This window comes from Loxodonta africana, chromosome 19 (genome assembly GCF_030014295.1).
Source record: "Loxodonta africana isolate mLoxAfr1 chromosome 19, mLoxAfr1.hap2, whole genome shotgun sequence".
NCBI lineage: Eukaryota > Metazoa > Chordata > Mammalia > Proboscidea > Elephantidae > Loxodonta > Loxodonta africana.
Window position 1 is genome coordinate 28,928,265 of NC_087360.1, and position 26,324 is coordinate 28,954,588.

Below are 26,324 nucleotides of genomic sequence, written 5' to 3' on the forward strand. Positions count from 1 at the left end.
ATCCCCGCCACGAGCCCCGTGGCCATCTCTGCGGCCGCCCACGCTGGCCTCCCGCCCAGCGCCTTGCTTTGAACGTCCACAAGGCCTTTTGTTCCCGCAGCAGGAGCAGGGCAGGCAGCGTTGAGGGGCCCCTTTCAGAGGAAGGAGCACCTGCTGAGGCTTCCCCTGCCCTCGGTACCCCCTGCGCTCCTCTAATTACCTGTGGGCAGGGGGAGCGGCTGGGGGTCCCGCTGAGCTGGAAGGAATCTGTTCAGAGAAGAGGCGGCTGGAGAAGCCCGAATCCCAGCCTTCAGAGGCAATGGCGATGAGCTCCCCAAGATCACAGATGAGAAATGGAGGCCCAGAGAGGGCAATAGCCTTTCCTGAGGCCAAACAGCAAGTTAGAGGGAGAGCTTGGGCTGGACCCAGGAGTGTTTACACTGCCCAAGGTAAGGAAACTAGTGCTTAGTATTTTTTGAATACCTACTACATGCCCTGGTGGCTCAACGGTTAATCGCTCCGCAGTTTGAACCCACTCAGCAGTTCCAATGGAGAAAGACCTGGTGATCTGCTCCCATAAAGATTACAGCCTAGAAAACCCTATGGGGCAGTTCTATTACCCAGAGTAGGTCCTGCTCCTTGTGGCTTCTTGTCAATAAAGACACACCGAGGTGAGGAGGAAGGAAGAGCGTTTATTCCAAGAGTGCAGGCGAGGAGCAAGGAGGTGTAGATCTCAAATGAAGCTCCCGAACAAAGGGAGGCAGAACCTTTTATACCGTCTCTCACAAGGAAGTAGTACAAACATTGTGAACTGCATAGATTGTCATGGCATGAAGGCATAGTAAGACAAACTGGTTTTTTTTCTTTGGCATGTAGGCTAGTAAACTGGGTTTGACTGGCTTGAGCCACACTCAGCGCTCTGAGGACAATGGACAGGAGAGGCAGGTCCTTCCACCCCCTTTCTGAGCAGCTTCCAGTTGAGCCATACCCAGTGCTATCACTTAAGGGTTTGTTTGATAATGGCTTGAAGCCCCAGTGGTGCAGTGGTTAAGAGCTCAGCTGCCAACCAAAAGGTGGCTGGCAGTTCAAATCCACCAACTGCTCCTTGGAAACCCTATGGGGCAGTTGTACTCTGTCCTATAGGTTCGCTATGAGTCAGAATTGACTTGAAGACAGTGAGTTTTCAATGAGTAAGCAGCTCCTGGCTGCGCTGGCTATAAGTTCTGCTCTGTCACGTGGGGTCGCTGTGTGTTGGAATGGACTCCACAGCAACTAACAACGACAATGCCACTATGTGCCTGACACTTGTCACCCACTGTCTTATTGAATCAGACAGACCTGTCTTCCAGCTGTGTGTCCTTGGGCAGGTTAATTCCTTCTCTGAGCCTCAGTGTCTTCATCTATGGAGTACACTTACTGAGCACCTCCTATTCTCGGGACAAAGAGGAGACGGAAGTCAGATGCAGTTCATAACCTTGAGGGGCTCACAGCCAGTCGAAAGTCAGGAGAGTTGGCGGACACCCCCGGCACATAGGGTCAGTGCAGTGATGGGAGCAGAGGTAGTTGGGGTCTCAGGAGGGACCCCTCTCGGGCCACTGTAGCAAATGCCACAAAGCAGGTGGCTGTAAACAACAGAAATGGATTCTCTCTCAAGTTCTGGAGGCTGGGAATCTGAGATCAGGGTGTCGGCCATGTTGATTCCTTCTGAGGCTTTGAGAAAAAATCTGTTCCATGCCTCTCTCCCCGTCTCCGGAGGCTTCAGGTGTTCCTTGGCTCACAGTGACAGCATCACGTGGCATCCCTTTTCTGTCTCCCTGTGTCTGTCTCATCTCCTCTTCTATAAGGACACCAGTCATGCGTGATTAGGGCTCACCCTACTGCAATATGACCTCAGGGTAACCTAATGGATAACATCTTCAAAGACCCTATTTGCAAATGGTCACATTCACTGGTACAGAGATTAGGGCTTCAACATATCTTTTGAGGGGACACAATTCAACCCATAGCAAAGGGCTCTATGGAGGGCACAAAGCCTGCGTCTTTTATCCCAAGAGCGATGGGGAGCCATGTGTGGGTTCCAGGCATTTGGAGATGATCTTCTCACGTGGAGGAGGTGTTGGAGGAGCTGAAGTGGGGACAGAGAGCAGCAGGGAGTCTACTGCAACAGCCCAGGCTGAGGTGATGAAGGCCGGTTCCCAGCACCTCCAGCTTTGCAGGATGCCAGCCTTCACTCAGACTGGGCCCTGAGCCGGGGAGCCACAGACGCTGGTATCTTTTCTCATCAAAGACTGTGGGAGCCACACTGGGTGTCCTGAAGCCCTCAGTAAAACAGGAATAAGTAGACGTCGCCTTGGGGAAGATGGAGGCCATGGCTCTTCCAATTTGGCAAATGAAGATCACGGCTGACCTTTCTCTGTGGATATATGAATTCTCCCAGAGCCTGCTGGGAGATTCATGACACCGACTCACTGTGTGCCCTTTGGCAAGTCACACAACCTCTCTGGGCCTCCTTTTGCTGAGGGCTGACTGTGTGCTGGACACCAGGGGAGGGCCTTGCTCAGAATTGTCTCATTTAGTCTTTAGCTCCAGGGCAGGACACAGAGGTTTAGGGAGGGGGAGATTTGCCTGGGTCTTCCAGCCAGGGAGTGACTGAGCCAGGGCTGGAACGGGCCTGGGGTCAGCCCTGAGTGTGCCTCAGCCCCTCTCCCCCAGCCAGCCCCCCTTCCCTCCTCTCTGCGTCCGTTTGGAGTGGGTCACGGATTTTGTCCCTTCTGCAAATGATCTCCATGTGTCAGGGATTGAGTTTCCCCTCGTCCGGCCCGTCCCTCTCGGGACACGGGCCCCCCGCGGTCTGAGCAGACCGAGCAGGGCCTCCCTTGCAGCCCCATCGCTCATTCCGTCCTGAGACGGGGGCCTGGGGTGGGGGGGGGCCAGGCATCTGGGTTAGCCATCAGAGCAGGGGCTTGTTTCGCTTGTAATGACCCGTGGAGCCCCCGGGAGAGGGAGAGAGCAGACTGGCAAACGGGGTGCAACGAGGCAGGAGGGGAGGCGAGAGAGCCGGAACTGAGCAAACAAATACTAGAGCGTTAATGGGGGATCCGTGGCCGAGAAAACACATACATGCACACACACAGTCACTCACACACACACACACACACGGATGAAAAAGCCACCTTTCACATACCTATTTGGAGACCTTCATGCATCCTTAGCTTCATCCAGCCGAGTGACTTGCTCTTCTCCGTACACTCTCTGGGCCGTCCACCCTCTGGGCCTTTGCCCGGGTTGGTTCTTCCACTGGAATGCCCTTCTGGGCCATCCTTACCAATGCCAATCCCTCTGTGACTTCCGACACTCATCCTTGTGAAACCCTTCCCTGGTCCCTCGACCTCCACCACCCCTGGCTGGACCACCTCCCTCCTCAGACCTGTGGGTGGGGCAGGGGCAGCTGGGCACCGTGTTTGAATACCCACTTGGCCTCGTAATAGCTCTGTGATCTTGGGCAAGTCCCTTTGCTTCCCCTGAGTTTCCAGTACCTCATCTGTAAAAGGAAAACCTGTTGGTGTAGTGGTTAAGAGCTGCAGCTTCTAACCAAAAGGTTGGCAGTTCGAATCCACCAAGCACTCCTTAGAAACCCTGTGGGGCAGTTCTACTCTGTCCTTTAGGGTTGCTATGAGTCGGGATGGACTCGATGGCAATGGGTTTCAGTTTTATACCCCCTGCCTCACTGGGTACTACAAGGGAGGTGCTAGGATCGCTCTCATTTTGAAGCTGAGAAGAGGGAAGTTCAGAGAAGTTTAGTAATTAGCCCAGGGTCACCCAGCTGATTGATACTAAACCAAACCTGATGAGGTTGAATCAATTCCAACTCATGGCAACCCCATGTGTTACACAGTAGGGCTGCTCCATGAGATTTTCTTGGTTGTCATCTTTACAGAAGCAGATCACCAGGCCTTTCTTACGTGGTGCCACAGGGAGGATTCAAACCACCAACCTTTAGGTTAGTAGTTGAGAGAAACCATTTGTGCCACTTAGGGACCTGGCTGGTTAATAGGAGATGATTAAACTCCAATGCCTATGCTATCCTCTTCTTCTATTGTTAAGAAGGGTCAACCTGGAGTGGACCTGTGCCCACTGTCCTCCTGGGCACTGCCCACTGGCCTCTTGTTGCTCTTCGGCTCCCCCTTCATTGTCATTTCTGACAGTGGCATGTGACTGACAAGGGCCCATTTAGTCCCTGCCCAGCTGGAGGGCCTTGGGCATCCCCCAGCCCCTCTCTGGGCCTCATAGTCATGCTCTCCTGACCCCTCCACTCCACTCTGGGAGGTAGATAGTATGGGAAGAGCTGGTCCCACTTCTTGGGAGAGGAAACTGAGGCTGAGAATGGCCGGTATTCTTTCTAAGGTGTTCCAGCCAGAGTAGGGGAGGGTTGGGATTCAAACTCAGGCTTTTGGTTTCCTGTTGGCTTTGCCTATCCACCCCAGGCTGTCTTCTGCCTCTAGCTGTTGGGTGTAAACTGAGCCCTGAGGGTGCTGTGCTTCTTGCTAGCCCCCTTGCAGACCCCGGGCCTGGGGGTAGGGGTGGGGCTCCTTCAGAGAAGGCATCAGGGCTGGGAGGGTTTGGGAGGTGGTCTGGAGAGGGAAAGACTCATTGGAGTCCCAGGGCTCCATTGGATCCTTCTATCCAGCTCCCAAGTGGGGTGGCAGCTTTATTTCACCTGTAGGATGGGAATACTATTAATATCTGCTTTGTATGTTGTCGTGAGAATTAAAATGAGTTAGTAGTAAAATATGTTGTGTGCTTAGAATGGTGCCTGGCAATACAAGTGCCATGTAAGTGTTGTCTGTTACTAATACTATTTATTGATTATTCACTTATTGACTATTTATTCCCCATTGATTTTGCATGGCATTGGTTAGGTGCTGGGGCTGTGTATGTGTTTTTTTTTTTTTTTTTTTTTTTAGCAAAGATCTAGTTCATGTTACAAGGACCTGGGGTCAACTCTGAGCTATGACATTGGACTTGGCATCTCCAAGTCTCAGTTTTTGCATCTATAAAATGGGGACAAGGCCCCCAGCCTCAGCCATCTTTTGCAACCACAGAGGGAGGGTCTTGGGCTATTCGGGCCACCAGATGCCAGGTCCGATAAAGCCCACGTGGGCTTTTCTGCCCCATCTTGGACTGCTGAGCCCCCACCCCAGGGCCCAGCACAGGGGGCAGCGGACAGTATTAGGTTTCAGCATGTAGGTTCTCTGCTGCCACACCCACTAGGACCAAGCTGACCCTCTATCCAGTCTGAAAATACCTCTGCAAATGCCCCATATAAAACACCCGGCTGCCTCCCACCAGGCCTCCTGGGAGCACACCAGGGGCTAAAATAAGACCTGAGGTCAGCAGTGGCATGCTACCGGCTGCCACCCAATTTCGCCCAGCACTCTAGGCACAGCTGGATTCTATATGACAGTCGACAGGTGGGGGCCAGGCTGAGCTATCTCCAACCCTAGAGGAGTTTTAGAATGCAGGTGTCCAGGCCTGACCCTGAGACACAGAGTCAAGGGCCTGGGAATCTTCATTTTGTAAAGCTCCCACGTGATGCCGCTGTCAGCTAGTATTGGGCGCTCACCTTCCACCCTCCTCCACACTGACTTGTGCTTGTTTATTTACACCTCTGTCTCCCTGGGTGCAGCACTGGGAGCCCCTGAGGGCAGAGTTGGGTCTGAGTTACCCCTGCCTGTCTGGACCAATGCTGGGTAGAACGAATGAATGGATGGACAAATGAGTGAGTGAGCAGGTACCCAGCTCACAGAGAATTCTGGACTTTCCTCACCCCTGACAGCAGAGGGAACTTTGGGACCGATTTTCCCCTTACCCCTTGAGCTCAGTTTAAAGACATGAAGAGGCATTTTCCAGATCGTTTGGAGACCCCTCCCCCACGCAGTCTTCCTGATGCCTTGCCCACTTGCTGAGCACCACACTCCTGGGCTTGTTTTTATCCCTCTCCCTAGCCCCCACCCCAAGCCTGGCAGGTAATCAGGAATGTTGAATGATTGACCAAATGACTGAGTCCCTCCCTGGCTTTGCCCTAAAAGTGGAAAGTCTTGGCCCATGGGGGTGGTGCAGTGGTTAAGCGCTTGGCTGCTAACCGAAAGGCCAGTGGTTCAAACCCATCAACTGCTCCATGGGAGAAAGATGTGGCAGCCTGCTTCCATAAAGAGTACAGCCTTGGAATTGCTATGGTGCAGTTCTACTCTGTCTATAGGGTCGCTTTCAGTCAGAATCGATTCAGTGGCAGCGGATTTTGGTTCTCTTGCTATACTCTGCTCCAGTCCTGTTGCATTTCTTTGAGTTCTCTATACTTTCTCCAGTCTCCAGGTCTTTGCATGTTCTGTTGCTGCTGCTTGAAACTCCTCTCTGCCCTTTAAAAACCTCACCAACTCCTCCGCCTCCACATCTTGGCTTCTGTGTCTCTGCTATAACTGCCTCTGGCCGAAGCCACTGTCTTCTCGTTTGAAGTGTGAGCTCCTTGAGATAGAGGCTACATCAACTTTATCTCTGCTTCTCTGGCCCCTAAGCAGAGGCAGGAATGTTTGTTGAATGAATGTATGGCCTTGTGGAAAAACCTCAACTGTGATTTCTTTTAATGTTGGTTTTAGACCAATGTGTGGCTTCCTGGAGCAGGTGAAGTTCAACTGAGACCTGAAGAAGGAAAAGGAGTTGAGACAGATGAGAGCAAAGGTTCCAAGGCAAAGAGGAGAGAGAAGCCCTCTCTGGGTGGGGTGTTCTGGCTCATCCCACCTCCAGGTTTTTGCCTGGGCTGCTCCTCTGGCTGACACTTTCCCCTTGCTCTTGGTCTTCCACGTGCTTTCCTGGTCTCAGCTCAGATGTCATCTCCTCCGGGAAGCTGACCACCCATTATATGGGTCAGCGGCCTCTTCGAGGCCCAACAGTTCCCCTGTGGCTTCTGGATTGCCCACTAGGCTATGAGCCTCCCAAGGGCAAGGGCACATCTTGTTCCCACTCTGGCCCTTACCAACGCAAAGCAGGTGCCCAATGAACGCTTGTTGAATAAATGAAGAGAGAGGGAAACTTCTCCCTCACTCTCTGTTCACCCTCAGGGCTGGCGGTGCAGGTCGCAGACCCTGGTACCTGGGACCCACAGACACAGCTTCCTCTGCCCGAAATGGTCCCACCCTGGGAGTCCCTTCTGACCCTAGCTGACGACCCCAGGTGGATATGCCTTTATCTTGAACTAACACGGGGTAAGGTGGGGGCCCTGGATCCTACCACTCAAAGGATCCACTACTTTTGATCTAGTTTTCATCCTCAGCTCTTTGAAAACGTCTGCCAGTACACACACACCAGCCCCACATAGATACACACAGACATACAGACATGCACACAGGTAGAGATGCATACATAGACAGGCAGACACACACAGAAGTGCACACAGGTATAGACAGACACAGACATGCATACAGGTGTAGACACATGCACAGACAGACACACAGAGACATGCACACAGGTATAGATGCATACATAGACAGGCAGATACACACGGACATGCACAGAGGTGTAGACATATGTATAGACAGACAGAAACATACAGATATGCACACAGGTATAGACACATGCATAGACACACAGAGACATACACACAGGTGTAAACACATGCAGAGACAGACAGACACAGACATGCACACAGGTGTAGACACATGTGTAGACGCACAGCCATACAGACATGCACACAGGTGTAGACACACACATAGACAGACACCAGAGACATGCACACAGGTGTAGACGCAAATGTACAGGCAGACACACACAGACATGCACACAGGTGTAGACACATGCATAGACAGGCACACAGACATGCACAAAGGTGTAGACACGAGCATAGACAGACACACAGAGACATGCACACTTGTGTAGACACTTGCATAGACAGGCAGACACACACAGACATGTGTATAGATGTAGACACATGCATAGACAGGCAGACACACACAGACATGTGTACAGATGTAGACACATGCACAGACAGGCAGACAAACACAGAGACATGCACACAGGTGGAGACACACACATAGACGCACACAAAGACATGTTCATGTGCACACGCACCAGCACATACATACGTATACACACATAGATACATACAAGCATACACACATACCCGTGGACACACACAAATGTGCATATACACAAAACACATATACACATTACAAAACACAGACAACATGCACATACGTACACACACAGATGCACACATGCATACACACATGGACACACATACATGGACACACACATTCTGCACCTTGAAGCAGGCCTATGCCTGTGGCTTACCCAGGCCACTGGTTCTGTCCCACGGGGGGCTAATGGCAGCTCCCTTGCAGCATTGTTGTTTTGAGAGTTAGGTGAACAAAGCCATGCTCCTAGTCAGCACCCAGTGTGTGTGGGCAGGGCTGCCTCAGGGGCGTGCCACCTGAGCAGTCTCACTAGGCCCTGGCTCGGAAGTGCCCGTGCTTGGCTCAATGCTCTCCTGTCGCCATCTTGAAATTCTTCATCCTTCTTGAACAAGGGACCCTGCCTTGTCATTTTGCACTGGGTCCTGCAATCTTGCAACAGGCTTGCTGTATTTCCTGGTGAAAACGCAGCCCGGGGCTTGTGCTGCAGTCTGCAAACACCAAGAAGAGTCACGTAAGCCCACAGCCCAGTGGTGTGTGAGGCCAGCCAGGGAGGGCTTGGAGGCTGGTCTGGGACACCCCGGGAAGTTGAGGACTGGTTCGCTGCAAGCATCCTCATTCTAAAAGGTAGATTCAGACGCTTGAAAAGGGGATGGAGACCCAGGACACCTGGTATCCACTGGACAAGTGAATCCACCTTGCTGGGCCTCAGTTGTCCCCATCTCTGCAATGGGAACTGATGACGGCCTGGTCAGGATGTTCAGGCATATCCCTGTTCAGGCCGTCCTGCTCCCAACCTACAGCCCGGAGCCTATGACATCTATATCCTTAATCCAGCTGAAGCCCAGTCGGAGTGGAGACCAGCCACTGGGGAGGCCGTTATCTGGCGCGGAGCAGGTGGAGGGACTTGCACAGGGCCAGCCGGCTGCCTGGTTTGTATTTTTAACACCCGGCTCTCGGGCGGTGACAAGGTGTCTGCTAAGTGAGGTAATAGGCAATTGAGTGAGTTCCGCTTTGCCGCAGGCCCTCATAAATCACGTCTGTCAGGGCCCTGTGTCACGGTCCAGGGCAGCGGCCGCGCGTCGGCAATTAGCCAGCCTGCGCCCAGTGGTTGGGCCACAGCCTGTGCACCCGGCACCACAGCCTGGCAGGGCCGAGGGAGGCTTTGGTCCCATCTGCCTACGACCCCCTCGCCCTTCTCAGCCTACACTGGTCTCAGGCTGACAAGGGCAGGACCAGCCGCCACGTGCTGGCAACAGCCTCAATGCTCAGGAGGCTGCTGGGTCACCTCAGGCCAGTGTCTCCCTCTTTCTGGGCCTCAGTTTCCTCATCTATAAAGTGGGTGAGACAATACCTGCTGTGAGGACTACTGAGTGGGAAGACATTGTAAGATGAGGAAGCACCTTTATGAGTGGCGATGATGACGGCAACAATAACAACGAACACTACCTCTGTGACAGGCACTGTTCTAAGCACTTCAACAACTTTATTGACTCCCCAAGCATCCATGCCCCATTTACCTGTGTGCCACCCTCCTCTGGTTTCAAAACTTCTTTCTGGGGAGATGTGGGGCAGTTCAGACAGCACGGAGGGCATCAACCAAGGCAGAGCACATAAAATCCAATAAGGTAGGTACATTTCTATCCCCTTTGTACAGATGGGAAAACTGAGGTACTGCTAGGCTAGTAACTTAGTCCTACAGTCACATAGCTGGTATGATGAGAGGCAGGACTTGAACCCAGACGGTCTGGCTCCCAAGTCCACATACCTCTCCAGTGCCACCTGGTGTCTTGGGAGGGAGGGAGCTCCGCATCTGGCAAGGGGTGTAAGCAGTGGCTGGGCAGATCTCTCATAGGATATTGGGGGTGGGAATTTCTGTATCAGGAGGGAAGGTGGACTGGACAGCCTCTCAGGTCTAAGCTGCTGGGGTGGGTGTCAATGGAAAAATTAAGGCTCAGGGAGGCTGAGGAACTTGCCCGAGGTCACATAACCAGTTGATGGAAGGTGTTCAGTTCAATTGAATTCCACAGACATTGTTGTGCTTGGCACCAAACACACAAGGTTAAACCCCAGTGGGCACTGGTCCCTCAGGAAGCCCAGCTTCCTTTCCGTCTGCAAGGCAGCGTTTGACCCAAGGCCTGGTTTCCCCACTCAGCAGCTCAGCCTTGCTGCTGAGTGGGGAAACCACGCCTTGCTTCTCCCAGCCTCGCTCTCCTCATCTGCAGCATGGGCCAATGCCAGGAGCTGTCTCTTGGGGCTGTGAGTTCCAAGGAGGCACATGGTAAGGGCTCAGGCTAAGGTGTATTTCTAGGAGGTATCCCTAGAGGTGATTTTTACTTGGTGCTTTTGACATCCCTCCATTTTTCCCCATTTGTATTTTGCAAGGGGCAATGCCAGGACTGGGGCAGGACAGCCCCCACAGCAGGGCAGCTGAGACCTGGGGCCTGTATGGGGCGGCGCTTCTGGGCTGGGGTCTCCAGGTAGGAGGCAAAGCCCTCAGGTTCTTTCTTAGCTACATGCCCTTGCCCGGAGAAGAAAAGTCCCACTTGGATACACACACACACACACACACACACACACACACACACACACACACACACACACACACACACTCTCACATACACACACACACACCCCGCCACTCACGCAAGCTCAGAAACACAGACCCCACACAACACTCATTCTGCAAATAGTTATTAAGACCTACTGTGCTCCTGGCATGGGGGATACAGAGTACATACCCTAAAAGCCACGCCTCCACCCACCACACAGGAGACCCCTCCAAGTCCCCATGGTCCATTCCCCTCCACACACACCCCTCCTGGTTCCAAAGCTTCCATCCTGCTTCCTGGGGTGGAGGGTGAGCAGAGGGCAGAGAGCATCAGTGGTGGCAAACAAGGCCGGGTGGGGGTCCTGTTGTCTCTGAGCCTCCCTCGGCATCCTAGCGATTCCTAGATGGGAATCCTGTGACAGCTGGGAGGCCCTGCCCCTGTCCCCTGCCAGCCTGACCACCTTTGTGATGGGCCAAGGGAGCAGGCAGGAGGCCTGGAGAAGATTCTTCAAAGGAAGGCCCTGGCCCTGTCTCTCCTGCCGCATTCAGAGTGGCCCCCAGGGGGTGGGCCTGGCCAGAATAGGGACAGGAGGGGGTATCAGGGTACATTGGAGGATGCTCCAGGTTGAGGGGTCTGGGACCCCAGCAGGGCAGTATTTCCTGAATATTTAGGCCTCTTTTGGGAGAACAAACACCAATGTCCAGCCGTCAGGTTCAGCCAGGGGCCACCAGGTGCGCAGGCCACAGTGTCCGGCCCTGGCTCCCCTCGCAGCCCTGGGGAGGGGTGGGAGCAGAGGGGCCTGGAGACAGCCATCTGCGTGGCTGTCTCGGCTGCCTTGCCTCCCTGGGGTCACCAGGGGCCGGGATCGATGCTGGGCCCAGCTGCCCAGCGGCGCCCCATTATGAACCCGGCCTGGCTGGGTCTAATTGATTACGCCGGGGTGTCTGTGCGGGCCCAGGTGGTAGGGCCTGGGCAGCCTCTAGCTCCCCTAAGGCACAGCCCGGCTGACGACAGGGGATGGGAAAGAAAGGAGGCACGGGGCAGGGGCATCTGGGAGCCCCAATTAAGCCACAAGGAGCACAGCCTGGGCTGCCCCTAATTTGGTTTGGGATAATGAACCAGGGAAATTAACTCCCGTGGAACTAGAATTTGGGTCCCATCTGGACTGGGCCCTGATAATAGCCTTTTCTCCCGTCCCTATCCTGTGGATTGGGAATCAGGAGAGTAGGCTCCTCTGTTGAGCATGACCCTCTACAGTTTGCAGGCATTTCTCCTGTGCCCTACCTATGATGTGTGTGTGTGGTGTGTCACCATTACAAGCCCCATTTTATAGGTTGGCTAACTGAGGCCGAGGGGCTGGATCTGGGATTGGAACCCAGATTTTTTTTTTCCTGAGATAGTTTTTTTGTTTTTTGCCTTTAGGGTGGCCAGCTTTAGGAAATAAAAAGACAGGATGTTCAATTAAGTCTGAATTTCAGATAAACAATGCATACATTTTCATATAAGTAGGCCCATGCAATATTGGGATATACTTATACTAAAAAGTTTTTTTTTGTTTGTCTGAAATTCAAATTTAGCCGTACTTCGTACTTTATCTAACAACCCTATTTATGCCCTTAAGGGTCTTTGGGAGTCCGGGGCTAGAGGAAGTAAACTTTGGGGCCAGTCAGATTTGGGTTGCAACCTAGTTTTGCCACTTTCTCATGTTTGGCTGTAGCAGACAGAATAGTGGCTCCCCAGAGACGTCTGTATCTTAATCCCTGAAACCTATGAACATGTTATTTTACACGCAAAAGGGACTTTGTAGATGTGATTAAGTTAAGGATCTTGACATGGGGAGACTACCCTGGACTATCTGGGTGGGCCCAATGTAACTACCAAACTCCAAGCTCATTGCCATCGAGTCGATTCCGACTCACAGCTACCCTACTGGACAGAGCAGAACTGCGCCATAGGGTTTCCAGGGTGGATTCGAACTGCAGACCTTTTGATTAGCAGCCATAGCTCTTAACCATTATGCTACCAGGTTTCCAATGTAACCACAGTGTCTATATAAGAGGGAGGCAGAATCAGATAACGTACTTTGAAGATGGGGGAGGGGCCGTGAGCCAAGCAACGCGGGTGGCCTCTAGAAGCTGGAAAAGGCGAGGGAAAAAATTCTCCTCTGGAGCCTGCAGAAGGAACACAGCTCCATTGAACCTTGATTTTAACCGTATAAGACTTATTTTGGACTTTAGACCTCCAGAACTGGAAGATAATTAATTTGTATTGTTTAAGCCACAATGTTTGTGAGAGTTTGTTACAGCAGCCGTAGGAAACAAATACAGTGGTCTGGGGTGAGTTGCTTAAGCTCCCTGGGCCTCTGTTTCCTCATCTGTAAAATGGGTTGGTCATCCTTTGCACGTGGGGTTAACATGAGGTTTACCTAGGGCAAAGCAGCCAGATGTAACCCTTAGCTGTGGTTGTTGTAAAACCTCAATGGGCTTTTGAAGGCCTAGCCACAGCCTCCTTCCCCTGGCACCTTGCTTAGCTCTGCCGGAAGCGTCTTAATACACCTGGAGAGAGCCCAGAGGAGCAGACCTGCCTTTCCAGGAGATGAGCTGCCCCCAACTTCCAGAGAACAGGGTTCAGAGCACCTCCAAAAGCTGCTCTTCAGAGACCAAGGAGCATGGATATTTGGGTAAACAGATCATTCCCTGTGCCTCAGTTTCCTCAGTGGAATTCAGCATGAACCTGCCTCCCAGAGCCCTTCTGAGGATGGAATCAGATGTAACCACAGGGTCACAGGTGGGGATCACCTGGCAGGCTGTCAGGGGATGCTAGTTCTCATCCACTAAATTGCTTCCATTTTGCAGATGAGGAAACCGAGGTTAGAGAGGACTTGTGGAAGGTCGCATAGCATGTAGGTGGCAGGCTCTGGACTGGACCCTGGGCCTCCCGACCCAGCTCTGTCCATTGTTGTATGGCCCACCTCCCCACTTCTCTGTTGGCCGGGGACTCTAGGGCTTATTTTAAATCTTGAGAGTGCAAATGCATCAAGAGCAAAAAGAAAGAGAAGATCCTATTTTAAATCTTAGGATAAAGGTCTGAGATGTGCGGCTGATTCCAGGTGTGACAAACATGGCATGGGCATGGGACAAACATGGGTATCCCGGTGAATGAGGACTCACCACCTGGTCTCAGGAGGTGGTGGGGATCTTATTCTGATGGGGCTGGGGCTTGTGCTCAAATCATGCCTGGTGTCCTCTTTGGGGGCTGCTTCAGAGACAGAAAACCAGCCTGCCAAGACATAGTGGGCCTCTCCTTGACTCAGCTTCTCTCGCCTTCCCCTGATTCTCTCTCCCTTCCTTGTGGGATTTGGTGCCAGAGCTCTTGTGGCCTCTCAGGGAGGCAGCTCTCCCTAACGCCCACCATACTTACACCTGTAGTGGATGCTGTTATTCTAGTTCTCATATGGGGAAACTGAGGCTTGGAGCAATGAAGGGATTTGCCCAAACCACTCAGCTGAACCGTGATGAGTGGGGAGGGAAAGGAGTCTCAGGACTGCTGGGTCTCAAACCTTCTGCTCTCCCCTCACCAGGAAGGAGGGATGGTGTAGCAATTGCAAATGAAACCCTGGAGTCATGCTGCCTGGGTTCAAATCCCACCCCTGCTTTGCACTAGATGGGGATGTTGGTAATAGTAGTACCTTGGTCAGAGGACTATTGAAGGGAATTAAAGGGGCAGTTCTACTCTGTCCTATAGGGTTGCTATGAGTCGGAATCAACTCCATGACAATGGGTACAGGTAACAGAAGTAAAGTTCTTGGAATGAGGCCAAACACTTAATAGAACTCCTTTAAGCTCTTGCTATCCTTATACTTATTTCCCAGTGAGGGACATACATTGCTGGTGAGACAAGAGTGGCTGTTAAATGGCCCATGGACGTGGCATTAAATAACCTCAGAGGGTCGGTATGAGTCAGAATCAACTCAACGGCTGTGGATTTTTTTTTTTTTAATTTTTAGTTTTTAGTTTTGGTTTACAGTGAGAAAACGCATTTCCCTTTAAATTCACATTCAGTCCTATGAATTACACCTGAGGCGAGAGTCTCAGCCAGGTGCTACTGTCCCTTACACCTCCGTGACACTGGCTTATCTTCCTTTTTAACCAAGAGGCACCGGGCTTCAGGTCAGGGTTCTCACAGGCAAAGGGGCTGCCTAGAACTTGTCCTGCGTTTGCACTGGGCTCATTTCGGTGGGTACTTTTGTGGCAAATGATATTGACTTCCCACTTACAATGGTGATGGCAAATGTCCTTCCAAAACGAATTGACTTGAGGAACAAGGATGAGTTTGTTTAAAGGGGCTACAAATGGTTAATGTGTTTGGCTGCTAACTGAAAGGTTGGAGGTTCAAGTCCACCAAGAGGTGCCTTGAAGGAAAGGCTTAGCAATCTAGTTCTAAAAAAATCAGCCACTGAAAACCCTATGGAGCACGGTTCTACTCTAACATACATGGGGTCACCATGAGTTAGAATCGACTCTATGGCAACTTTTTATTTTTTTAAGCCCTTAATAGCACAGGTGGTGAGCAGGTTAGGCACAAGGGATGAAGGTGGGACTCAGGGGACTGAATTCTGGGCTCACTCCATTTAACCTTGTCCCATGCCAGCAGCATTGTGGAGGAAGGGAACTTGCCTGTGGCCCTATTCTCTTCTCCAGGGCCTGTCTGTGGCTGTGATGGGTGGGCCTCTTTGCCTGCGTCACCACGTCATACAGGTCAGAAGGTTGGAGAGGGAATTGCCAAAAACATTTAAAAAATTGGGATGGAAAATCTTTGTCTTATAACTTTTTGTCTTTCTGGGACTTTGTGTTCCTAAATATCTAAAACGTGGATCATGTCATGAGCTCACCATGTTTTTAAGAGCGTAATGCTGTGTTCCAGAAACACCAGCGTGGTTTTGCACCTTTAAAAGAACCTCCAAAAAGGAAATTATCATTATTTCAGGGATGCGATTTCCTTGTCCTTCACCTCTCTCTCCATCTCCTGCCCCTTCATACTTTTGCTGCTCAAGACTAAGAAACTCTTTAATTTTCTTCTCTCTTGTCTAAATAACCGCTGTCCTGCTAGGGAAAATGCACATTGGTACCATTTTCTGGGAGGGTTTCTAGGGGTCTATCTTTAAGAAACAGATGACCACAATGTCATATAAAGACTCCACCGTAAAAGGGTGTGCATCACGAAGTTCTTTACAACAGCAAACACTTAGAAACAACCTAACAGCCCAGCCATGTGGTCGTTTGTTAGTTGCTGTTGAGTTGGATCCCACTCATGGTGACCTCATGTATAACAGAAGAAAATGTTGCCTGGTCCTGTGCCATCCTCACGACTGTTCGTCGATTTAGTCCACTGCTGTGGCTATAATGTCAATCTATCTCAGTGAAGTTTTCCCTGACCTTCAACTTTACCAAACACGATGGCCTTTTCTAGCGATTGGTTTTTCCTCAAGGCGTGTCCAAGCCTAATCATAGAACATTGGTTAAATGAATAATGCTACATCTCCACAAAGGAGCGCTGGTGGTGTAATGGTTAAGTGCTCTGCTGCTGACTGAAAGGTTGGCAGTTCAAACCCACCAAGCGGCTCCTCAGGAGAAAGACCTGGTGATCTGCTTCTATAAAGATGACAGCCAAGAGAACCCTATGGGGGCAGCTCTACTCCGTCACATGGGGTCACTCAGCACCACCTATGACAACAGCAACAACATCCCCACAATGGAACGTTATATGGTCAGACTGTTAACACATTGCAGCATAGTATTTTTTTTTTATTTGAATTTTATTGTGGTAAAATATGTATAACAAAAATTTTGCCATTTTGGCTATTTTTAAGTGTACGACTCGGTGACATTAACTACATTCCCCATGTTGTGCTATCATCACCACTATTTCCAAAACTTTCCCATCACCTCGCACAGAAACCAGGTACCCCTTTAGCCATAACTCCCATTCCCCCCAGCCCCTTAAAAAAAAACCCAAACCTATTGATATTGAGTTGATTCTGACTCACAGCGACCCCCAGTCCCTAGTAACCATTAATAAACTCTTGTCTCAATGTAAAGAGCCCCACTGGCGCAGCGGTTAAAGCGTTTGGCTGCTAACCGAAAAGTGTGCTGTTTGAACCCAGCAGACGCTCTGCAGGAGGAAGATGCGGCAGTCTGCTTCCGTAAGGATCACAACCTTAGGAACCCGGCGGGGCAGTCCTACTCTGTCCTGTAGGGCTGCTGTGAGTAGTCAGAATCGACTTGATGGCAATGGGTTTGAATTGGGTTTTGTCTCTGTGTATTTGCCTAGTCAAGATATTCCATAAAAGTGGGCTCATACAATATGTGTCCTATGGTGTCTGACTTATCTCACGCATCGTCATGTTTTCAAGGTTCATTTCTCTTTCTGGGAAACCCTGGTGTCGTAGTGTTTAGGTGCTACAGCTGCTAACCAAGAGGTCGGCAGTTCGAATCCACCAGGCGCTCTTTGGAAACTCTATGGGGCAGTTCTACTCTGTCCTATAGGGTCGCTATGAGTCGGAATCGACTCGACGGCAGTGGGTTTGGTTTTTTTTGTTTTCTCTTTCTGGCCAAATAATACTCGACTGTATGGATGTACCACAATTTGTTGATCCGTTTGTCTGTTGATAGATATCTGCATTGTTTCTGCCTTTGGCTATTGTGAGTAGTACTGCAGTGAGCAGAAGGATTTTAACACCAGGTATGTCAGCTCCATGCGGGCTAAGGTATTGTTGATCCGTGTGCTTTCTATGCTATATCCCATGGGTCTAGCACAGCGCCTGGCATACGGTAGGAGCTCAATAAACATTTGATGAAGGACGAGTGATGAATGAATACTTGACGATACAGCAAGATCTTTATACTACCGCCAAGTTATAAAACAGCGCTAACCTCTGTATATCCTTGTTATGCCATTGTGTGTGGGCATGCATACTGTCTGTAGAGAGAAAAAGTTTAAAGGTAATAAAATGATAAGCTTGGTGAGCAGGAAAGCAGTGGTACGCAGACCCCAAATTCTCGTAAAAAGACCAGACTTAATGGTCTGACTGAGACTAGAAGGACCCCGGTGGTCATGGCGCCCAGATCTTCTGTTAGCACAGGACAGGAACCATTCCCAAAGCCAACTCTTCAGACAGGGAGTGGACTGGACAGTGGGATAGAAAAAGATGCTGGGGAAGAGTGAGCTTCTTGGATCAGGTGGACACTTTAGACTATGTTGGCATCTCCTGCCTGGAGGGGAGGTGAGAGGGTAGAGGGGATTAGAACTGGCGGAATGGACGCGAAAAGAGAGTGGAGGGAAGGCGTGGGCTGTCTTATTAGGGGGAGAACAATTAGGAGCATATAGCAAGGTATATATAAATTTTTGTATGAGAGACTGACTTGATTTGTAAACTTTCACTTAAAGCACAATAAAAATTAAAAAAAAAAAATGATAAGCTTGGTGATTTCCAGACTTGGTGATTTTAGGTGATTTTCATTTCCTTTTCAGTTCTTGCTATTTTCTAAAACGTATTCAATAAATGTGTTACCCCTAAAATGAGAAAACAATGCAAGTGATTTCTTTTTGAAAATGTGCATTTGTGTGTGAAGTGGTGACACTGCAGCCCACCAAGCCCTTTGGAGGACAAGACTCTGAGATTTCCACCTCATTCGTTCAAAGTTCTTTCATTTGAAGGGCCCACGCTTCCTGAAATGCCAGGGTCAGAGTTCCTGAGAATGTTCAGTTCGGAGTCCCAGGGGTCCTGCCAGTCCACGCAGTCCCGGCTCTGCTTCAGGCTCTGACAGCCAGTTCAAAGCTCCGTGACCAAGATGTCAAACCTGGAATTTTAATCCATGACAAAGCGAAGATTTTCTCATGTTTCATGGTGGAAATCCAGGACTCTGTGTGCTCCGGAGCCTGGCCACCCCCATCTGGATGGAGGACCGAGGAGCCAGGAGGACGGAGCTTCCCCCATTGGGTTGGCCTGGCCTGCTTAGTCCGAGTTCACGTGGCTCATGCCACCACTCTGACTCTTTGAGAGCCAGGCTGGAGGCAAGGACTCCTGCTGTCCTTGAGTAAAAAACTAACAAAAAACAAACTACCAAACTTGCTGTCCAGTCAGCTTCTATTCATGGTGACTCCATGTTTGTCGGAGTGGAATTGCACTCCACAGGGTTTTCAATGGCTGTGATCCTACATAAGTAAACCTCCAGGCCTTTCTTCCCCATCTCTGCTGGGTGGATTTGAACCGCTAAACATTTGGTTAATAACCCCCTTGCCATTGAGCCCATTTTGACTCATAGTCACCCTATAGAACAGCGTAGAACTTCCCTGTAGGGTTTCCAAGGCTGTAATCTTTATGGAAGCAGACTGCCACATCTTTCTCCCGCTGAAAGGCTGAGTGGCTCAAACCACCAGCCTTTTGGTTAGCAGCCAAGTGCTTTAACCACTGCACCCCCAGGGCCCGTTTTTTGTTTAATAGCTGATCAGAAATCATTTGTGCCACCCAGAAACCTGAGGACACTTGGGGGTTAAACTCGATAATGGCTAAGAGTACTTTGAAAACAAAACCATTATCCAATGTGGGCTAAAGGAATTTTGGACAGGAGGGATAAAAGGGAGGGGAAGTGGGGAGACTTTGTGTGGGGGGGAGAGATGGGGGAGTGGGAGTCCCCCTGATATTAGCCTCTGTGAAGAAGGCTTTCTTCATCTGTGGGTAAAATTAGTGACACCGGACACACCAGAAGCTGTTAAGATATGGGAAAAACTCCTGTTGCTTCCTTTTTATCCTTTTTTTTTTTTTCTATACATTTTTTCTCCAGTCTTGGGATTTGAATACAGGAAGGTAAAAATTGCAGGGGTGTCTCACCAAATTCATGCCTAAGGAGCCTTCTTGGAAAATTCTCATAGGTCATTTGGCCAAAATGCGCTGATGTTAGAAACCAGCCCCCATACAGACATGGGCCCCAGGAAACCTCTGGCCATCCATACCCACACTGTGGCCTGTGACAAGTCTCCAAACCCTCCCTCAGTTAGCATGCAGGTCCTTGATCACAGTTGTTATTATGTGCCGCCTCATGGTGACCCCATGTGTGCAGAGTAGAACTGCTCCGTAGGGTTTTTTGGGGGCAGGAATCTTTACTGAAGCAGATTGCCAGTCCTTTCTTCCTTGGAGTGCTGAAGCTGCTGGGTGGGTCTGAATTGCCAACTCGTAGGAGGAGCTGATTGCAAACCACTTGCGCCACCCAGGCTCCTTCTCAGTGGCAGAGGGTGACATCATTCATAACAGGGCAGTACTCTGAATTCAGGCCTGTGTGTCCTGTTGGAATGTGACTGGTGGTTTGAGTAAGGCACTTGAGGAAGGTGGAAGGTCATTTGTGTGCGTGTGGTCGAGCCCAGAACGCCAGGCTGCCCTCAGAGAGAGCCACAAATGTGCCCAGTTAATTCCATAGGCGTGTAGCTGCTGGCCACTCCCAGGTCAGCCTGTAGGCCGGACGTCTGTTACCCGTCCTCCCCCTCCTGGGGGCTGTCCACAGTACTTGGCTCAGCAGGTCTTGGGATGATTCTCCCACAACCCCCCTCCGGATTCCCTGGGTTGGGCTCCCCTTCTTCCTCTCTGGGGTTGGGGGCAGGAGTCATCGGCAGAGCTTGCTTGTCAAGTTCTCTGCAGAGCTGGGGAGCCTGTGTTTTGGGGGTGGCACCCATATGATGAAGGGAAGCAACTACTTCTGGTTTCTCTTCAGGAACCCGGAAATTCGTTCTTAATGGTATTAAAAAAACAACCTCAGCAAAGACTCGAGTCCACTGTGTTTCCTGGAAACCACTCCTTTCTCCTCCTTCTCTTCTCTCTCCTCCCATTCTGCCTGGTTTGCTCCAGTGGATTCCAGTGTTATTCTCAGCTTTTCTTTTTGGCCATGACAACACTGGTTCCAGATGAGAACAGCTGGGGTGGGCTGGGGGCCTGGATCCCCCTTTCTCTGTTTTTTGCCATCCACGCTACAGGGGCACTTGAGGGGACTTCATGGAACTCCCAGGGTTTGAGAACCACTGGCAGGACCTCTAGCTCCCCTATGTGTGACTCACACTACAGAGGCGCTTGAGGGGACTTCATGGAACCACCAGGGTTCCATAGAAGACAGTTTGAGAACCAACGACAGGACCTCTAGCTCCCTCATCTGTGGCTCATAGCTGGTTGGGGTATCAGCTCCGCCCCAGCCTTGGTGTGTGGGGCAGCTCCTTGCTTCTCTGGGCCTCAGTTTCCCCACTTTTTCCAGAACCCCAGAGCTCATACGAACCTAGTTGAAAAACAAGCCCCTCCTCTGACAGTGAGGAAAACCGGAGGCCCAGAGAGGGCACTCCCTGAGCCAGGACACACAGCCCTGTCCTGAGGTAGAAAGGGTCAAGGCTGCTGATCCCATCAGGGAGAAATCTCTGCCTTGTCCCAGGTGGGCACCCTCCCCCGCTGCTGTCACCCAGCAGGTCCTGAGGAAGGCCAGGTTTTGGCTTCTACACTCCAGCCCTACTTCCCCTGATGCCACAGTGCCGGCTCTTCTCCGGTCTGGGAGGACCAGCCCTCTCCGGGTATTTCTTTTCTTTCTGTAAAAGGGGAAGCAGCTCTCCAGGGCTGTGTGTGATGACTTGCCGACCAGAACTTCTTTCCTGCTATTTAAGGATTAAGACAGTGAATTCCTTCTCTGGGCTGAAATGGTGCAAATACCAGGCTCCCTGGGGAAGGAGGAACAGCCGCTGGGCCCTCCCCTGGGTCTCTACCGGGGTTATAAGCAGGCTGAAGACTGGGGAAGGACCTTCTGGCTTCAGGTGATATCCAGCCCCTCTCTGCAAGGTCTAGTGGGCTGGGGCCCCCTTCCTTCCACTGGGATTGGGGACAGGAGGCAGCTTCGTTTTCCTGACGACAACAAAGGGTTGCGAGCCTTCTTGGTGGAGAGCCTACAGTTTCTGAACCTGCCCCACGCTGGGCCTTCTACTTTTTTTTTTTTTTGGCTTTCCCTTTCTGAGTCAGTATCCTCATCTCTAAATCAGGAGTCATCATAAAGCCCCAGCACTGGGCCAGGCACATGAGAGGTACTTGATATGTTACCGGAATAAGGTTCTTGCCTCTCACTGGTCAAGAATGAGCAGGTAAAGCACTTAGTTTTCCACATGAGCAAAGCTTTATTGAAGAGGCTTGCAAGCAGAGATGAGGAAGGCCTAGACCAACAGTTACCCTCATCGCACAAAACAAAAAACGGGCCGAGTTTTTAAAAGTTCTTGGGGGGGAAAGATTCATAGGCACAGTTGCGGATGTGTTAACTAAGGTGCAGGCACAGCAGCTTTCCAAGATGGCTCCTGTCCCGGAGGCCTCTGGGATTCGTAGCAGGACTTATTATGGGGTGTTGTGCCTGTGCAGTCTCTCACTCCCCTGGTTTGATTCCCCGGCTGGGGCTGTATCCCCTCACTGCCCCTGGTGGAAGATCACTCAGAGGTCACAGATGGATGTTCTGCGCGTGTCCCTGGGGCTGGTTTTCTCCAGCTGCTTCTGAAAGGCAACTTTAAAGAAGTTTGTGAGATATTTTTAGATACCCTGCCCCACTGTTCTGGGGAATGGGATTGTTTCTGCGCCCTGGCCTATTTCTTGTTACTTTGTTTGCAGATTTGGGGGCCCCTCTGTTCCTGTCTTACTAAGTCTCTAGGTTCCATACTCAAGCCCCTATTACCTCCCTGATAGTATAGTCTATTTCTCTTTTACTGGCTTCTCCTCTAACCACACCAGCCTCTTCGCTGTTTCTCAGACAGGCACCCTCCGATCTCAGGGCCTTTGCTCCCTCTCGTAGATACATCAGCGCTACAATTATTACTACTGCTGTTGTTGTTAGCTGCTCTTGAGTCGGCTCAACTCATGGCAACCCCAGGCACAACTCAACTAAATGCTGCCCGGTCCTGTGCCATCCCCATGGACGGTTGCCGAGCTGACCTTTTTCATTGGCTGATTTTTGGCAGTAGATCTCCAGGCCTTTGTTCCTAGTCCATCTTAGTCTGGAAGCCTCAGTGAAACCTGTTCAGCATCATAGCAACGTTCAAGCCTCCACTGACAGATGGGTGGTAGCTGTGCGTGAGGTGCATTGCCTGGGGATTGAACACGGGTCTCCCGCATGGAAGACGAGAATTCTATCACTGAGCCACCAATATCCTCGCAGTACTGTTACTATTCCTATAATTGCTATAAAGTTTAGTTGAAGAAGACACCTCCCTACCCTCAAGAAACTGGTGGGGGACCTGTCTGGAGCAAGGGAGAATGAAGAAAACCAAAGACACAAGGGAAAGATTAGTTCAAAGGACTAATGGACCACAACCACCACAGCGTCCACCAGACTGAGTCCAACACAACTAGATGGTGCCCAGCTATCACCATTGACTACTCTGACAGGGATCACAATAGAGGGTCCTGGACAGGGCTGGAGAAAAATGTAGAACAAAATTCAAACTCACAATAAAAGACCAGACTTACTTACTGGTCTGACAGAGACTGGAGAAACCCTGAGAGTATGGCTTCTGGACACCCTTTTAACTCAGTACTGAAGTCACTTCTGAGGTTCACCCTTTAGCCAAAGATTAGACAGGCCCATAAAACAAACTATAATACACATAGCTCAACCATGTATTCGAGACTGAATGGGCACCCCAGCCCAGGGGCAAGAATGAGAAGGCAGGAGGGGACAGGAAAGCTGGACGAATGGAATGGGGAACCCAAGGTCGAGAAGGGGAGAGTGATGACACATCACGGGGTTGGCAACCAACATCACAAAATAATATGTGTATTAATTGTTTAATGAGAAACTAATTTGGTCTGTAAATCTTCACCTAAATCATAATAATAATAATAAGGAATTAGTGGGGCAATTGGGTAGAGAGCCGAGAAAAGGATTAGCAGTTAGGGCCATAAGTGCTCTAACCAACCAGTGGGGGAGCAGGGAAAGTGGCTCAGCTGAGACCTGAGTGAGAGATAGGGGTCAGCCAGGTGAAGAAGCAGGGAGGCAAGGAAGGGTGCTTGAGGCAGAGGGAACAGCATGGGCAAAGGCCTGGCTGGGAAACAGATCATCTCTCGTCCAAGGGTCAAAAAACCCTTAGCAGGTCTGGGGTGTGGCACAGGTCCCCAGGTGGCAATAACCTATGTTTGTGGTCTGAACCCACCCAGCAGCACCATGAAAGAAAGGCATGGAAATCTGCTTCTGGGAAGATTACAGCCAAAAAAGCCCTATGAAGTATTCTACTCTGTACACATGGGATCCCTAAGAGCGGGAATTGACTCAATTGTGATAGGCTTGGGTTTTTTTTGGGGGAGGGGGGGAGCATGGTGCATGAGGGAGCAGGGTCAAGACGTAAGATTGGGGTACCCTTAGAGGCCATCATGCGTCATGCTGTGAGCATGGCAAGCAGCAGTACAGTTTCCCCCAAAGATTTGCATTTTAAGCAATGAATGATACCTTTACCCCAAAGGACAATTGCCAGTGGTGGGCTTGACCAGTGGAGGAGGGGGCTGTTCTTTGAGGACACAGGCGTTGAGCAAGGGCCAGTGACACAATGTGTGGCCAAGTGGGGCCTTCCAGGGTTGGGAGTGGGGCAGCAAAGAAAAGCAGGTCAATTAGTGAAAGTTTTGATTAAAGATTCTGCAGAAGAATCCTGATCAAAAGGGGGAAAATGCAGAGCAGAATTTCAAATTTGCAATGGAATCCAGACTTTCTGAAGTCACTGAGGCTGGATGAACCCCCAAAACTATTTCTATTAGATATTCTTTAAGCTTTAAACCAAAATTATCCACTGAAGTCTTCTCTGAACCAAACAATAGCTTATCTTAATAAGTTCTGTCTGCTTTGAGCATTGCACTCTTTTAAAGAATTACCTATGTGAGGTCGAATTGATGGCAGCAACTCTGAGGGTCAGATGGGGAGCTTAGGGGGAAGTGAGTTTAAGATAATGGTGGTGGAATGATTTGGAAAAAGACGATGAGAATGGTGGAACAACTTGAATGTAATCAATGTCACTGAATTGAAATATATGTCAAAATTGTTAAAATGGTATATTTTTGGCTGTGTACACTTTCTCCGGAAACCCTGGTGGCGTAGTGGTTAAGTGCTACGGCTGCTAACCAAGGGGTCAGCAGTTCGAATCCTCCAGGCACTCTGTTCTATAAGGTCACTATGAGTCGGGATCAACTTGATGGCAGTGGGTTTGGACTCTTTCTCCAAAAAAAAGAAAAGCAAGTCAAGTGACGCAATTATTACGAAGAGCAGAGCGTGCCCTCTAATTTCTGACTCCCTGTTTAATGTGCCGGTTAAGCAGGTGTAATCGGTAGCAGCTGGGTAGGGGATCTTGAGGCTTCCCTGGGACATCAGGGAACTGAGATGTAAGGCTCCATGAGGTGGCAGAACGTGGGTGTCCTAAGCATGGCTACTAGCGTGGGCAAGAGGGCCTGGGCTGCCCTGCAGGGGTCTGTAGTGGGAGGGCAGGGTGGAAATCTGGTCTGGGGGAGCCCTGGGTCACAGAGATTTATAGTTTACAAAGTGCCTCATTAGTAACGGACTCTCCAGCATAGCATGGTGGTGGCTCTGGGTTCTGAAGCCAGAGATTTGGGTCCGAATCCCCCACTCCCACCTGTCGATAGCTGCCTGTCCTTGGAGTGGATTTTCTTATCTGTAAAATGGGTCTAAGGAACCCTGGTGGCACAATAGTTCAGTGCTCAGCTGCTAACCGAAAGGCTGGCAACTTCAACTCATCAGCCACTCTACTGGAGGAGAAAACTGGCGATCTGCTCTCGTGAGGATTACAGCCTAGAAAACCCTATGGGGCAGTTCTGCTCTGTTATATAGGATTGCTGTGAGTCAGAATCGACTTGATGGCAAGCAGCAATGACAACAAAATGAGTCTGTCACATTCCTGCCACCTAGTGTTGTCAGGGAGACCCTGGGCGGTGCAAATGGTTGACGCTCTCGGTTGCTAACCAAAGGGTTGGTTGGAGTCCACCCAGAGGTGCCTTGAAAGATGCTGATTTGGTGAGCTATTTCCACAAAATCAGCCATTGAAAACCCTACAGAACACGGTTCTACTCTGACACGCATGGGTTTGCCGCGAGTGAGTTGACTTGATGGCAACTGATTTTACTAGTGATGTCGTTGGGAAGGGCGCATGGTAGGATGCATGTGAAGTGCCCTCACGGCTGGTGCACACAGTAAAAGGTGCCCCCAAAATGTCAGCTACGGGGTAACACGATGATGATTCTAAGCCAATGCCTTCTGATCTACGCCTGGCCGGGGTGGGGGTGGCTCTAGGGCACACAGCAGCTCATGTACAGAATGCATTGATGGGTTCGCTCTACCAACATTCATGGAGGCTGTGAGGGGCAGAAGCTGTGTCAGGAGGGGACAATGGCAAGACAATGCACTGGCCCTGCTGACAAGTCAGGGCCCCTCTTCCGTGCTATCTCCAAGGCTCTATGCTGCCAACTGCGCCATCTTCTGCCCCCCAGGAACCTCCCCTCTGCCTTGGGGCTTCTTGGCCCTGCTTTCCTTGTTGCTCCCCTTCAGGTTCCTTTGTG